Source organism: Castor canadensis, chromosome 16 (genome assembly GCF_047511655.1).
Source record: "Castor canadensis chromosome 16, mCasCan1.hap1v2, whole genome shotgun sequence".
In the NCBI taxonomy this organism is placed as follows: domain Eukaryota; kingdom Metazoa; phylum Chordata; class Mammalia; order Rodentia; family Castoridae; genus Castor; species Castor canadensis.
Window position 1 is genome coordinate 76,970,630 of NC_133401.1, and position 15,287 is coordinate 76,985,916.

Sequence of the window (15,287 nt, forward strand, 5' to 3'; positions counted from 1 at the left end):
TCAAAAGAAATGGTCTCTAAACTGAAGAGAACACCCACAGAGTGGGAGAAAATATTTGCCAACTACACATCAGACAAAGGACTGATAACCAGAATATATAGGGAACTTAAAAAACTAAATTCTCCCAAAACTAATGAACCAATAAAGAAATGGGCAAGTGAACTAAACAGAACTTTCTCCATTCCTTCTTTGATGTATCCCTCACTCTGATGTATTCCTTCACTGTATCCCTTTCACTCATGTAATTCCTGTCACATTATGCCATTACTATTCCCTGATCATCCAGTCATGTATTCTCATTAGGGTCTTTTACTGTCTGTCTTTGCTGTCTGCATTGCTCCTCTCCCAGATGCTTGCAAGGCTAACTCTTTCCTGACAGAACCTTATCAATGATCAACTTCCAACACTATTTATAAACACACCCCACCCCATTGCTACCTTCTGGCCCCCCTGGCTTCTCTTACTCCATTTTTTTCCCTAAGAGGCACCTACCAACTTCTAACTTATGATATTTACTTATGCTGGGAGGTGAAGATTTCTGCCTTTGGCTCATTACAAAAAATCTCAGTCATCTGGAATAACACCTGAAATGAAGTATTTGATCAAATATTTAATATATCAAATAAAAGGATTATGGACAAAGACTTATGAATCTTGCTTTTGTCAAAAAGAGACCTTAATTTGCTTTATTTTCAGTTCTAGAATTGGGCAACACTTCATTCCATAAAATATTGTAACTTTTACAATTAGCTGAATAGAGGAAGTTGGTTTTATAGATAGAAAAGGGAAGAACAGGTCCTGACTGCAGGGGTGGGGATGGTACCAGTGGGAGGAAGGAGAATGTAGGGAAAGGGTATAGGAGGGTGAATGTGGTACAAATTCTGTGTACTCATGTATGTGAATGGAAAAATGAGTCCTGTTGAAACTATTCCAGGAATGAGGGGCGGGGAATAAAGAATGATGGAGGGAGTGAATTCAAGTGTATTTGGTATATTGTAAGAACTTTTGTAAATACCACAATGTACCCCCAGCACAATAATAAAAATAAATAAAAGGAAAAGAACTAAAGAGGACTGGGCATGGTGGCTCACATCTATAATCTCAGCTACTGAGGAGGTAAAGATGGGAGGATCCAAGTCTGAGACCAGCCTGTGCAAAAGCATGAGACCCTATCTGAAAACAAACTAAGGCACAAAAGAAAAAAAGGCTGTGAATATGGCTCAGGTGGTAGAGCACTTATGTAGTAGTGTGACGTGAGACCCTGAGTACAATTCCCACTACCACCAAAACCAAACCAAAACAAAAAGGATAAAGGAAACAGGGGTGTAGCTCAGTGGCAGACCATTTGCCTGGCATGCACAAAGCCCTGAGTTTAATCTCTAGCACTGTGGAAACAAAAATGAAACAAAGGGTAAAGAAAACAGAAAGAACAAAAAGTGGTCATCTCAGTTATTTTCCTTATAGGGCAGGAATAGGGAAACAGAACAAGTGAAAAATTACTGGTGAACCTCGTTACTTTTAGGAAAAAATTAAAGCAGAGGGAACTGTGACTGAAGCTGGCTATTGGGGAAATTTGGCTATGATTTCTTTCTGCCGATTTCTCAGAAGAGATGATAACCTAACTTTGGTTTGGTGATATGGTGAAACATTACAGGGGTGATTCCATTTAGTCTGGTCTGTCAGGATCCCGTGTGGGAGTTCAGTTCAATCCAATGTCCTCCTATCCCTCCATATGCAGCTACTATACCCGTCGTGAGTGTGGACTAGCCTGTGTACACAGAAGAGAAATCTTGCATTCATCACCATAAATATGTGAGAAATGGTGTAATAAGAGGATAAGGGAGATGTATTAATATTGAGAAACTAACAAGCTTGGGCGAAAGAAAGTCAGTACCTTAGACAAAGGAATCTTAGAAAAACAAATGCAGCAGGCCAAAAGAAGGACAGCACCCGTTTTCAGGTCTAAGACCTCTGTTTGAAGATCAGGAAGTTTGCATCTCATAACCCTCATTAAACTGCTAGCCAAATATCTCTCAATGACACAGGCAGCATCTCTGGACCTTCCTCATTGTGTAAGAAATTCTAGGAGCCACTGAGTGTTCTTCTCACTGGTGAAAGAATGTTTCATCTGGGGAGCGAATGAAGCAATTTTCTCCTGAGATGTTAGATGTGAGATATTTTCAGCTGTATGGAATCAGGAAGCAGAGGGGAAGAGTTAGAAGTAAGCAGGTTGGTCTTTGTTTAGGGTTTGAACTCGGGGCCTCACGCTTGCCAGGCAGGCACTCTACCACTTGAGCCCCTCTGTGCCAATCCTTTTTCGTGTTGATAATTTTTGAGATAGGTTATTGTGAACTATTTGCCTGGGCTGGCCTTGAACCTTGGTTGTCCTGATCTCTGCCTCTTGAGTAATTAGGATTGCAGGCATGAGCCACTGGCTCCTGGCTAGCAGCTTGGTCTTAAGGCAGGGTATGAAAACATTCCATTTTCTCTTATGTAATTGACTTTGTCTTTATTTCCAGGATTACAGTCGCTCATGTTTTCCATTCCACTGGTTGAAGAACTATGTGAATTAAGATTTATGAGGCCATAGAATTGGTCCTGCAACTCTACAAATCCATGAGCACTAGATATTGACTTGAGATTGAATAAATACCAGATTTTACAATACATGTATCTTTTGCTGAGATTAGGTGTTACTGGGAATAATGAAGGAAGAATCCTATTTAAAAAGTGTGGCTGAATTGACAGCATGATTTGTTGTAACACCAATCCACAGTAACCTGTCACAACAGTTCAAATAAATAACTTTAAGTTCCTAGTGTCACAACAGGAGACAAAATAATATGTGGGAAAAATAAGGGTTGAGGATAAAACACCTAGATCAAGTCTATCTTGTTTGTGATTAATAAAGTGGAGAAGCAGAGAGGCAGAGGGACCCTTATAAGTGCTGGAGGAAGATGGAATCCAGATCTCTGCATGCATCCCAGTGTGTGCCCAGAAATCATGCCAACCAGCCCATCACCTCCAGACTTCCAATATCCTTCACTGAATGGATGTGCCTGCTACCTTTGACCTCTGATTGTTTAACCTCTGCTTGGGCAGTCTGAATCAAGGGTCCAGATAAGAGTATCTCACTCTTCAAGGTAAGCTCTAATGCTTGAAGAAGAACCAGCTGCTTCTATCTACCTGTAGGGATTGTCAGGAGGAGCAACCTAACCCCAACTCTTGCTTCCATTATGGATTGATCAGCTGGCTGCTCCACCTCTCCCCTTCCAGCCTGATATTTTAAAGTGGAAATCCATCAATTTCTTCAACAACTCTTTGAGCTCCTACACTGTTCTGTGCACTGAGGATATATTAGAGAGCAGAAAGGATCTGTCCTTACAGAGCTTACATGGAGGTGGTGGGAGACAGCAAGCAAAGGCATGCTATGAGGACAGGAAATGTAGCTCAGGGAATGAAGAGTCATGGAGAGGAGGCATTTGGAGGTGGTTTCCTATTCTTCTGAGGACTAGGACCAAATCCTAAATGGGCCTACAGGGCACTGCCTGATTGGGCCCAGACCAATATTTTAGGGTTCTCTTACACTGGATGTCTTCTCACACTGATAGCCCAGACTCATAAGCTTTCTTTTACAGTGAGAATTCTCTTTCTCTACAGTGAGAATTCCTGCCAGTGGGCCTTTGCTTATGTGATTCCCTCTCAGTACCTCCTCCTCTCCCTAGCAAACTTCAGAGGATTTCTCAATTGCTTCCTTTATCAAGGAAGACTTTCTTGACCTTCTTCTGGCATCAGCGTGCTTCTGCTTTACAGCACTCATCACATCTATAGTTTGCACCCTTGCCATTTGATGGTCTGTCTTTATGGGGCTTACAGGCTAGTGATGAATAAGACAGACAATATATTACTTGGCATATCCTAAGTGATGTTTGATACATATGTACATAGAATGAGTAAAGAAATTATCTGGAGATTCTCTGGGTTGTTATGAAGCCTCTTTAGAGTGCTGGATTTTGGGCACTCCCCATGTTGATACTGAGGTAAAGTTCACATAGTACAAAACTAGTCATTTAAAAGTGTACAGAGGAATTTAATGCATTTATAGTATGTGACCAACAACTTTATATACTTCCCATGGTTTCATCATGCCCAAGTTTACTCACCATTCCAGCACCTCCCAGTCCCTGGCAACCACTCATCTTTCTGCCTCTTTCAATTTTCCTATTCTGGATATTATGGATAAGTGGGATCATGCAATTTGTGACCTTTTGTAGCTAGCTTCTTTCACTTACCATGTTTTTGAGGATCCTTTATACTGTAACACTTATCAGAATTTCTTTTCTATGGTTAAGCAACATCTCTCTGTACTATTAAGCATACTACGGTTATCCAACATTTAATGGTCATTTGTGTTGTTTTCATCCTCCTTTGATCATTATTGATGATGCTAAGGCACTTTCTGTACAAGTTTTGTTGTTTCTTGAATGCCTCTTTAGTTCTTTTGGGTGTATACAAAGGAGTAGAATTATGGAATTGCTGGGTTGTATTGTAATCCTATAACATATGAACAGATAGCTATGTTTGTGCAGTTTCTGAGGTTTTCCTCTTTGCCAACATTCTGTGTTGCCATAAGTGTTAGGTTTCCATGACATGCCCCTTATTTCTGTGCCCAGTGGCAGAGTAACTCTACTCTGGGTGACCATTATGGGCACTCTGTCTTGCCCCAGAATCCCATTAGCATGTGCCCTTCACCCCCAATTATTTTCTCCATTACCTTATCCTTCTAAAGAATGACCTATTTTCCCCCTAAATAGGCAATATCCTCTGCAGAGGCTAGAAAACAAGTTTTAAATGTACCCTTGCAGCAAAATGTTGCAGAAAAAATTTGATATAAAGAGACATTTTCCTTGGTCCCATTCATTTTCTTAGGCTATTCTCAAAGTTTTGTAAATTTGTGATGATTATTTAACCTTTGAATTAATGTTAATTATCTGAAACCCAGAATAATACATGTTTAGTAGAGGTAAATTAGATTTTACCTCTTGGATCAGGCAGATAGCAGCCTTTGAAGCAGCATTTAGAATTTTTTCTAAGTTTAAGGTGCCACAGTATAGAGGTAATTTTACATTCACAGTTATTTTTCAGTTACAAAACTGACATTTTGACGTATGGGTCTTCATGAGAACTAGAATCTTTAACAAGGCAGATTGTGATTAAAATCTTTCTATGACTTCTCATTGTAGTAAGAATAAAATACACTCCTTCAAAGACCATCAAGGTATGTGTATGTGCCCTCAATACCTCTCCAGCTTCATTCTCAGTTTCTCTCATGCTCCAGCCAGTCTGGCCTTGCTGTTCCCTTGAGGCCTCAGTTTCATTTCTGCCTCAGGTTCTTAGCAACTGCTGATGAGCAGTGTAGAATATTACTCCCCAGACTTTCCCAGACTTGTGATAATTAAAGGATAATAAGGAACCTGTTATCAACTTAATTATCTACTTCCATTCACACAGGCCATTCCTTATGTTTTTGCACTGAAGCACGAGATGACCACTTTTTGTCACTGTGTGAATTTAGCTTCCCTCCAAAATGATTATTCCTTTATTTGGTTGTGATTTCTCTCCCTTTCTAAATTGTGAGATTTGTGAGGAAAGGACACTTGCTGGGTCAGTCTCTCTACAAACTGAACAGTCTGTAAAGGAGCCTCCCTGCTCAAATGAATGAATCCAGGATTTCTCATCTACCTTTGGAGGCCAAATTGTCATCAGTTACCTTATTTCTAATTCCAAAGGGAAATAAAAGATATGAAGATATAAAGGGATATAAAGATGTAAAATTGTTGCCACCAGACTGGCCCTCCAGCAAATACTTAGGGAATCCTACACTGGAAACAAGAGGATGATAGCCATTAAAAGATAAATATACAAAACTCACTAGAAGAAAAGATACATGAAAGAAAAATAGTTCCAAGAGACTCAAACCTTAGCAAAGCAGAAAATAAGCCAATTACAAAAATGGTAGGAGGTATAAGGGGACAAAAATAACTAAAACAAGCAGAAAACAATAAAATGGCAAGAGGAAGCTCATATCCACTAAAAACATGAATTAAATTCACAAACAGACATAGATTGGCTAAATTGTTTAAGAGAGAGAGAAAGAGAAGGGGGCGGGGGAGGGAGGGGGGGAGGGAGAGAGAAAGAGAGAGGCCGAGACCTAACAGTATGCTGCCCGCAAGAAATTCATTTCAATGGTGAAATTACACATATAATAAAAGTGAAGTGTCAGCTGGGTGCTAGTGGCTCACACCTGTAATCCAAGCTACTTGGGAGGCCATGATTGGGTGAATTATGGCTAGAGGCCAATAGGAGAAAATAGTTTGCAAGATCCCATCTCCAAAATAACCACAGCAAAATGGACTGGAGATGTGGCTCCCATAGTAGAGCACCTGCTTTGCAAGCATGAAGCCCTAAGTTTAAACCCTAGTCCCACCCGCCCAAAAAAATTAGTGAAGTATTGGAAAAAGATATATAATACAACTGAATCCAAAAGCAAGCAAGAGTAGCAATAACCATACCAGATAAAGCCAAGTTTGAATGAAAACTATAAAGAGAGAATGAATGTCATTACATACTGATAAGAGGATCAATTTATCAAGAAGATATTTGCACTGAGTGTGCAGTCAGTTTTGTCAAGTTTTTTGATTTTTAAACATGCTTCAATTTGTGGTAACACATCAAGAGATGCAGGCTCTAAACAGAAGCTGCTGAGACACTGGGTGGGGCATGTCAAAGTTTTTAGTGGGATATGGAAAAAATACTCTGATCCTCTACCCCTTTGTATGGGACCATACAGAACATGATATCGCCAAATTCTCTAATCTTTATTAAAAATTAGGTGGAAATGCAGGAGAAGGCAGTCACATAGAAAGCTTTTGGGAGAAAAGGTGGTAGGAGGTACTATAAATGGTTCTGAAGAGACTTAGTGATAATGGGTGAGCTCATGATCTTGGTTGTGGTAGAAGGTTCACAGTGCATACACAAGTCACAACTTGAATTATGCATTTTCAATATGCAGATTGTTGCATGGCAATTCTATCTCACTAAAGCTGTTACTACACAATTAGATGAAATTAGTACCAACAAAATTGTAGTCGTGGTTTTCTCTTGTTGTACATGGGCTCTAAGTTTCTATAGGTGCAGATTATCTTATTTCCCTGGGAATATTCTGGAAGGGAACACTTGTGAGGTGACTTTCTCAAAGGTGATATAAATAGCATTCAGTGTTGAGCAGCTGCTGTCACTGCTCCCTAGCTTTATCCTCAAGAAGGCTCCTTTTCTGGGACCCATACTAGGTCCTCTCAACTGGAAGTTTTCCAACCCAGACAAGAACACTGTGGGCACAGTTTTGTTGTGGTTGTTATTGCATTTTATTTGAGCTCTGTGGAGCTCAACACAGCTCAGTAGCTCCTATATCAAATCTACCACTCCCAACACTACCATTATCATTACTTCTCCTGTGGTTACCATCACTTCTCCCAGCTTCCCTTAACTACTGAATCATCTTCCACTCTATGGACAAGATATCCCTAACTCCCTAAATCTTTCCTCTTTTCTTTGCTTAAATTTCCTTTGTCCTTTTTTCTTGTTATATTCTCACCTTAAAGATTAACATTTCCTTAAACACGGTGGAGGCCACAGAAACAGTAGCCATCATTGTTCCTGTTTCACAGAGGAAGAAAATGATAGTGTGACAGGTTCAGGGCCTTGCTGATGTTGATGTCCAGCCTCTAATAAATTCAAAGGTAGCATTTGGACCTGGGTTTCCTCCAGCGTCTGAGATCTTAACTTCAGACACACCTCCTGTCATGGTTTCCCCAGTGTCTTTCTTTTTTCCCTTACATAGGTATTATATGTGTGCTTCTACCAAGCACACATTTATTTTCTATGTTTATTAAATAAAATGTGATAGAAGTGTATCAGATGGGTTCATACCTATAATCCCAACTACTTGGGAGGCAGAGACAGAAGGATCCTGAGTTTGAGGCCAACCCCTGGCAAAGTTAGCAAGACCCTATCTCAAAAAGAAAAATACAAACAAAAATGCTGGGGCAAGGCTTAAGGGTATAGTGCTTGCCTAGAATGCACAAGGCCATGGGTTCAATCTCTAGTGCCAGGGTAGAAACATATACACGAGAATATATCCATGGTCATCATAGTGGGGTGGTGAATAAGATTTGATTTCTTTTTTGCTTGTGTTTTCTTTACTATCTGTAATGAGAACAAATTGTTCACGTCATTGAAAAAATTATAGGAACACTTTGAAGGTCTATCTTTCTGGAGGGGAGGAATAGATTTTTTCTTTTTCTTCTTATAATCTTGATTCTGACTAGTGAATGGCATCTCTTTTTCCCCAGGAGAGCAATGTAAAGTGTTTGTTCTGAGATCCTAGGAAAATATCGGAGGTACAAATCAAAACATGCCTAAAGCAAAACTCAGTTTTCAGTTTCAAATGGGGGCTTTCTTTGTAAGAGTCAAACAGAGAGGTGCTCCGTCCCAGAAGTTTGGGAAATGTTGTAGACTTCAAATTATCACCTCCTACCTAACGCTTGCCATGTCTCCCTTAGCCCTGTTACCTCCTCCCTTCCTCTTCTGGACTTGGCACTTCCATTTGTACATACTGTAAAACCCATCTTTATTTGCTACAGGTAGAGTATTAATAGAAATAGAGGAGTTTTAAAATTTAAGCTTACATGTCATGACATTTCCTCATTTAACTGTGAATCAGTTCAAGGAAAGAGTTATGTCTGCTTTAAGGCGTCCTCACTCATTCATTCAACAAGTAAAATAGAATGTCTGCCTTGCTCCAAGCCCTGGTCTGAGTGCTGGGGATTTAGTAGAGAGAAGATACAGCCAAAGTCTATACCTTCACCTGCTACGGTGAAAAAGTAACCAATAAACAAAACAAAAACTCTGGTCAGTTATGAAAAATACCATGAAGGAAATAGATAAGGTGACAAGATGAAAAGTAGAGGAGGGGCTTATTTTCCTGTGATGATTGGGGAAGACATCTAGGCAGATATATTTGAGCTGAGAACTGGAAGTATGAAACTTGGATGGAACGTATATAGTTCTCAAATATTTGCTTCATGAACGAATGAACCAGCTATTTCTGCATTTCCCAACAGCACCTTGTACATAGCAGGAAATCAATGAATTGTTTAACGTGGTTTATCAACAGGTTTTGAGCTCTTATTACTTGTTAAACTCTGTGTGCTATACACTACTTAATTTAATCTTCCTATCAACCATGAGAAGTAGTCCTTAATTTTCCCATGTTCTGCTGATGAAGAAATATTCCAGAGAAGTAAACTTTCCCAAGGTCACATGACTGGCAAGTAACAGAACCAGATCTAAGCCCACATCTCTTGGATACCCTCCAAAACGCACCTGCTTCTACTAATTTCTGAAGGAGTGAGATGTGTATGAGATAACATCCAGTATAAAAACAGTTTTAATGAGGGAGCTAAAAATAAGGACATTACCAATTACTTTGTGAAAATTCAAAATCAAATGATGGCTTTAGAGAATTCATTTGCCCTTTTAAGTAGGAAGTGAAGTACTAGAAAACCTAGGCCATTTTCTTGCTTTGGTAACTCATCAGGCTGAGTTACCTGTGAGATGTTATAGAAACAAATTCACCACTCTTGACCTCAAGCTCCTTTCTGATGCCCTCACTGTCAAACACTCAGCAACAAGAGAGATTTGACCAAGGTGTGGGTGTGAACTACTGGTGTTAATCTCCCATAAAAAGGGAGATGCACCAGGCATTTAAGGAGATAAATAATGTTTTAGGTGAAAAAGAGTTTTGGTATTGGCTCTGGGAAAAAGGAATGGTGTACGTGACGGATGAATAAAAAACTGTATCAGGGAAGGACTAAAGGTGATAGGGAGGAAAATTTGATATTTTTTCTTCTCAAAAGCCATAGACTCCTTGATATCAAATACCAGTTTTTTTTTTCCTAATTTTCCCCTATATGACTTATCAGAGTGCTAACATGCATTAGGAGCTCCACAACTGATTGGTCAACCACTTGGAACGCTCTGAGAGAAGGAAAAGGGCAATGTCACTGAAAAGACATGATGATTAATAAGTGAAAGATGAGGCACACAAAAACAGATGGACCCAATACATAAGCTCCAGGAGTTTGTCCCCAAAAATTAGCATGGACAGACTTCATGTATGGGAGTGCTGAGTTCACAAGTCCACCTGTGACTGAATGGGCGCATGGAGTGCTTGCAGTGTCTCTGGATGGCAGTCTTTGATTCAGAAGAGAAATTGCATCAACCACCTTCCCGCCAAGGCTGATAATGATGGCAACTGTTAACAATGACTGCAAAAGGCTGGGGTTTGTTATTAGCCATGTGATAGCACAAGGAATCTAAAGATTGCCTATGCAATCCCCTATATTTCACAGACAGGAGTTGTGGCTCAGAAAGGTCATTTGTTCAGCCTATGGAGCTTGTGTATGTCCGATGTAAGAGTAGAACCTGGTATGCTGACTTGAATTCTCCAAGTTTCTAGGCTGGGTGTCCAAGAAGCTTGTCCCTGCTCTTAGTGTGGTGAGTCTGAGCAGGTGGTAGGGTCTGGAGCTTGAAGGGGTTCTGCCTGTGGTTTCAGCTTGCCATCCCTGGTGCATGGAGAAAGAGGCATTTCCAGAAGGCCTTGGCATAGATGCTGTCACAGGTCCAAGCATTTATTGTCTGTGCTGGGTGTGGACTTTGCAGGGTCACCAGGGGTCCAGGGCCATAGAGCATCTCCCAGTAAATGGAAAACTTGTAAGAATATGAATCTGCTCTTTCCTATTCCACAAAATGCTAATACTGAACCATTTGACAGCCTACTTCAAGTGAAATGCTACAGAAGCCTTAATGCAGTTTTAACATCTCTTTTTTCATACCATTAGGTTGTGGTAGAACAATCCCCACCATCACTTAAGGAGTCTCTGTCACATGCCTGATAAGGTTACCGCTTGGCTACTCCCTTAAGTATCATATAACAAATAGAACAGGGCATAGCATGGCTTTTCTCTCTCTTTCTTCACATTTTCTTAATAAAGGAGGTCAGGTGTGCAGAGTGGCTGTAAAGTACAGTTCTATTCATACCCTAGGTGAGCAACAAAATGGAATTAGCTTCAGGTGGCTGTCTCTCTATCTAGTGGCCCAGGGTGGTGTCTGCCCAGTAAGGAGACAGAACATATGGAAAGTCAGAATTCCCATGGGGTAGCCTCACTTGGCAACTTCTGTTACCATAGACTTGGGTACTGAAGGCTTCAGCAATAAAGACTTTCATCACCCCACAAGGTAGCTTCCTACTGAGGGAGCATCCTTGTCCTCTGGCTCCCAGGGAACAGGCAGGAGTACAGTTCTTCTCTATTGTCATGAAACTAGACATGGTTTCATTTTTAGAAGGGACTTAAAATCTGATTGTACAGCCCAGTGGTAGAGTACATGTTAGCATGCATGTGGCCCTGGGTTCTACCCCAAGCAGTGCAAAAAAGAAAAGGGGGGGCTTAAGTTCAGAAAACTTTAGAATATTCTAAGAATAATCTAGTGATTGCTATTATAAGGTCTTTGGAATTGGACTGGTAAACTTCCCACTTCCCAGTTGGGTACTTAATCTCAAAGAGATTAATAACCTCATCTATACAAAGAGGGGGAGGGGGAGGGGGAGGGAGGGAGAGAGATAGTAATAGTATCTACATTTCTACATACAGGACAACTACAAGGAGTAGCTTTTGGATTTAAACAATCTAGGCATAGATAGAAGATGGGTAGATAGTCATAATGAAGTGTAATCTTATTAATCTACACACCTCTTTGTACACAGAGACAGATATCTAGGTGCAGGTATTTGTCATATTACTCACAAAATATATTTTAGCTAACATGACACATTGTCAAGACTGTATGCCCAACATTTTATTTATATATATATAGCCAACATCAGCAAGAGAGGAAGAAAGGGATGAGCAGAGACTCTTGAGTTATATACGATAATGTATCTATAATGTTCTGAAAAGTGGTTGGCATAAAGCAAGTGCTCTACAAATGAAAGCTGTTGTCAGAACATGAAGTCCATTAGCGCCTCTGCTGCCAACATTAGTGTGCATTTACTTTCATGGAGACCTTAGGTTTCCCTTAGGTGCCAGCACAAGACAGTGAGTCTTCATTTGGCATGTGACTATGAAATGTGAGAAGCATGAAGTGACAGCTAAATGGGGACTTGGAGGACACCGAAATAAACTCCTTTATCACAAGTGTGTAAAATGATGCCCAGTGAAAGCAGGAGGTTCCTTAAGCTTATAAGTAGATAAGAAAATAAGAAGCTAGGAGAAAAATAATGGTTATTGAACAGTAACTCTGAACTGGCTATTGTAATGGAGCTCTCACAACAAACCTGTCCTTTACATACTACTGTCAGACCCATATTACAGATAAGCAAGCCGAGGCTCAAAGAGGTGAAGAAACTTGTCTGATGTAAGAACACCAGCTTGATTCCACCATCTGTGTTCCTGACTGCTACATTGTCTTCTGCGTGCAACTCTGACAGTGAAATTACAGGTAAGGTTTTAAGTACAGGTTTAACATCCCTAATCTGAAAATCCAAGATCTGATATGAAACTCTGAATAATTTTGAGCACATGACATCACAAGTGGAAAATGCCACACACCTGACCTTGTGTAATAGATCACAGGGAACACAGGTACAGTTAAAAAATAAAACCAGTATAGAATAACTTTCAGGCCATGAGTATGAAGTAAATATAAGACATAAATGAATTTCAGTTGTAGATTTTTATCCCTATCACCAATCTTCTTATTTACAAATATTCTAACCAACCCCCCCAAAAAAAATCCGAATATTTGTAGTGCCAGAAATTTTGGGTAAGGGATAATCAACTTGTTCTCTATATATTCAGCCATCTGTAAGAAATTCTATAGAATAGCCTGGCTTTGGATTTAAGATTAAGTTGTCATTTAATAGCTCTTCTGTTGACCTTTGGCAAGTCACCTACCTCCTTGAACCCTGTGTTCCTCAGATAGAAGGTTAAAAAAAAAATCTGTGCCCTATAGGATTGCGGAGAAAATTACACAGCAGCCTAGGGATCGAGAGTAAGTCTGACTCACAGTTTAAAGTCATAGATCTGCGATATCTGACTTGTTTTATAACTTGCTTGGATCCTCAATAGGCTCAATTAAAACAGCTCAAGTAATAGGACTTCTACACAGTGGGTTGTCATGAGAAAAGATCATTTATATGAAGAACTCAACCCATAACTGGAGATTTAATGAGCACTTCTAAATGTTTACTATTGCTACGAAAATGCATATAAAACCCCCACTCATACGTGTAGCATACTACAATCAATAAACACTAGCGATTAAACGGATGGTAAACTGTGTTCGTTCATAAGATATTAACAAGCACAAGTGTTTATGCCTAGGCTTCTGTCTCAAGGGTGTCTGGCTTCACAATAATGAGAACAATATATCTGGGTTGAGAGATGGGATGGGAAGAGAGACAAGAAAGAAGAGAGACATTTCTTCTAAATGCAATGACTTGGACCTCCTCATGGAGACTCACTTATGTACTTCTTTCTCTGCTCCGAGTTCCCTTTTCTGTGTGTTTACACATGGAAATCTGCCTCATGGGTTATTTGGAATTATGTTAGTACCTGGCTTTTAGATTTTGAACATCCAGAACTGAGAAAGGTATAGGTTCTAAGGGAAATTAGAAAATAGTGTCATTTATCCAGAATGTAGAATGGACCAGGTACTCTGCAAACCATGTTATAACATCTTAAAAATATCCCTCCACTTTTTTTTGTTTCTATGTGACTGTAGGAATAGATGGTGCTGAGACACTTTTCAGCAGGGGGAATGGGATAGGGGGGTTTTTGAGCAGAAAGCTACCCCATAGCAGCTGGTAGAAAGAAACCTCCACAACTAGTGCCTCTCAGAGCTGAGAGGAAGTGACAGCTATTTTCTGAATATTGTAGTCTTAGTCTGATTCTAAGAGATTTGACTTCTGTTTTCCTGCCTCAGATGCATTCCTATAAAGACATCCTAAAAACAATAATGAAGTCATTACATAAGATAATAATTGGTATTTTTAGGACCACCGGCACTGTTTCATCTGTCCACTGTTCCATAACAACCATTGAACTAGTAAGTGGAAGAACATGGATGCAAATCATAGGAGGCCTCATTGCAGGGCTTTTCCTCAGACTCCAAATCCCTGTTCTTCCTAAGGGAGGCTGCACATCTGCTTCCAAAGGACTGAGATCAGTTGACACTGCCTGTTTGTTTTGTTCACTCCCTCCTTCCTTCTCCCAGAGATCTCACCTCAAGAGGACCCTGGGGCCAGCCTGGTTTGAGCATCACTTACTCTGTCCTCAGCAGGAAAGCAACAGCAATGTGAAAGGCATGGAGGCTGGAAGCAGAGAACATCCAGGTTACCTCCCAGCTCCCAGCACGAGGAGATTCTGGTTATGATTATGCTAATGACTTTGCTAATTTTATTCCATTCATCCCTATCACTCTGTTGAGAAGGGAGCCAGCAGTACAACTTGACATTTATTCCCTTATTCTGTTGGTCAGTCCTCCTCCTGCCACTCATGAAACCCAACCTCTGTCAGACTTCACGACCTCTAAGTTATAACCCCAACTTCTTTTTCCCCATCCACTACCCTGTGCTCTAAGAAAGCTGATTTCAATTTAATTTAATACAGATGACTCTCAGCTTCTGATATGGTTATGTCTCACTAAGCTCATTGTAAGTTGAAAATGCACTTAATATATCTAACCTACTAAACATCCTACCTCAGCAAAAGTACACTGTAGAGCACTGGGTATTTCCCTTTGTGGCCGAGACCCTTCCCCAGTACTCTAAGAATTTCAGTTATTTGGCCAAGAATTAAAACACTAGTGGAAGACAAGGTGCAGCAAATTTTGGTCTTTTTGTCCTCCTGAATTCCTGGTGCCCAACCAGGACATGCAGCCTCTAGTGACTCATCTGCACAGATACTATGGCTAGCAAGGATTCTGCCACATTAGGGGTTATATCGACATTCTGGAAGAAATAAAGACTCTGAGACTCACAGGAAAGTAAAAATCTCATCAGGCTCTTCAACATAGTACCAAAAAGATTACATTTTAATCACTGGCAAAAAAACCCCACCAAAGTTGATACATGCCCCCAGAACCTTTTCTACCTTCAATTCTCTGAA

General features: G+C 40.2%; 1 protein-coding gene across 8 annotated transcripts in view; it reads right to left on the reverse strand.

Moving 5' to 3' along the window:
- Positions 1–15,287, reverse strand: part of Atp10b (ATPase phospholipid transporting 10B (putative)) — a 316,710-nt gene that overhangs the window by 279,362 nt on the left and 22,061 nt on the right. The window lies entirely within an intron of this gene.